Source organism: Tupaia chinensis, unplaced genomic scaffold (assembly GCF_000334495.1).
Source record: "Tupaia chinensis unplaced genomic scaffold, TupChi_1.0 Scaffold000316_1, whole genome shotgun sequence".
Classification (NCBI taxonomy): domain Eukaryota; kingdom Metazoa; phylum Chordata; class Mammalia; order Scandentia; family Tupaiidae; genus Tupaia; species Tupaia belangeri.
In genome coordinates, this window is record NW_006159809.1 from 5,170,441 (window position 1) to 5,172,130 (window position 1,690).

A 1,690-nucleotide genomic window follows, 5' to 3' on the forward strand; every position below is an offset into this window, starting at 1 on the left:
TGCACTGGAGCCTCCTCTGCCCCTTTCCCGTCTCACCCGACCCACAGGGCCTCGCTCCTCCCACTCAGGCAGGCAGGCGACAGTTAGAGGGAGTGGAATGGTAAGAGGGCAGTGATGAGTGACCATTCTGAGGCCTGGGGACCTGGCCTCATTTTCAGAATGGAGCCTTCCTCAGTCCCCAAGAGCTGCTGCTGCTCCTGCCATCTCACCCATCTGCCTACTGCTGATCAGCCCCCGAAAGAGGAATGTCCCAGCTCTGCCCCCCACATGCCCACCTTCGCTGCAGTACCGAGTGTCCCTCAGGGCAGTGGCTGAGAAGTGTTCATTCATCCCTGATGCTGAGGCAGCCTTGTCTAAGGCCAGAGCATGCCTGCTTCCTGACAAGGACACCTCCACAGCTGGAGCAAAAATATGGGGTCTCATCCCACCCCAGTTCCACAGAGAAGGAAAGGAGGGGAACAAAAGGGAGAAAGGCATGGTGGTTAAGGCACTGGACTCCCATATGATGGACCATGGTTTGAGTCCTGGACCTGGAGGCTTGTTTTCTCAGCCTCCAACCCCCTTCTCTCTATAGTCTTATTAAAGTTAATTAACTTTTGAAGTAATTTTAGGGACCAGCAGTTGGCATAATGGCTATGTCACTGGACTTCCATGTAGTCAACTGCAGTTCGAGCCCCAGACCCAGTGGCTTAGACTCACGTCGGGCCCGTGTGCATGTGTGCCCAAGATCCCGAGAAGAGAATGGAGGAGAAGGGATTACGGCATGGCCATCCCCCCTGGGGGGTGATTTCTCGCTTTCTGTCTGTCTCTCTCTTTCTGGCGAGTACACACACCCTATAGCAAAAACGTCTCAAAAAATAAAATAAAGTATTTTTTAAAAGGGGCTGGGGGAGGGGGGCGGACACAGACACCACCCCCCTTCCTTGAAGACCCCATACGAATCCAGGAGGAATCAGAGAAGGGATTGCCATCGGTCTCGGGCCACCTGACATTGGTGTCCTCCTCTTCATATGCTTCATGCAGCTGTGGTCTGACACACCCCAGGGTGAGCTGCACGAAGCTCCACCTTAGAGCAGAGGGCAAGACACTGGAGAGATCATGGGGTCCGCGGCTGCAGGCCTAGACAGGGGGGAGCCCCTGCAGGTTTTCAGTCAGGAAGGAAATTCATCTGGCTGCAGAGTGGACACAGGCCGGCCTGCCGGGGAGACCAGGTAAGGGGCCACAGTGAGAGAAGATGGCACCTAGGCCAGCATGGTGGGGGCGAGGGGGGTGGGGAGGAGTGAGGCAGTACACGCCTACTCAGCTCTGGGGAGGGTGGCAGGGAGGAGTCAGAGAGAATCCAGGTTTCTGATCTGGGCAGCTGAAGTGCTAGTGGCGCCATTTCTCTGAACTAAGGGACAGCGAGAGAAGAGCAAACCCACAGGGATGGTCATACACTCCGGTTTATAAGTTACTAGAGGCTTCTGTGAGCTGACCAAGTCGAGATGCCAGGAAGCAGCTGGGGTACTTGTCTGGAGCTCAGGAGATGGGCAGGGGATGGTCTATAGACTCGCATGCATCCATTTCTAGAGAGCACCTGGAGTAAGGAGCAGAGGTGTTTACCTGGGGAGGTGTGGGGGGTGAGCAGAGGAAGACCTGGGAGGGGGTCCTGGGGAGTCCTGCCTCTGAGGCCTGGGCAGACAGGAGGCCG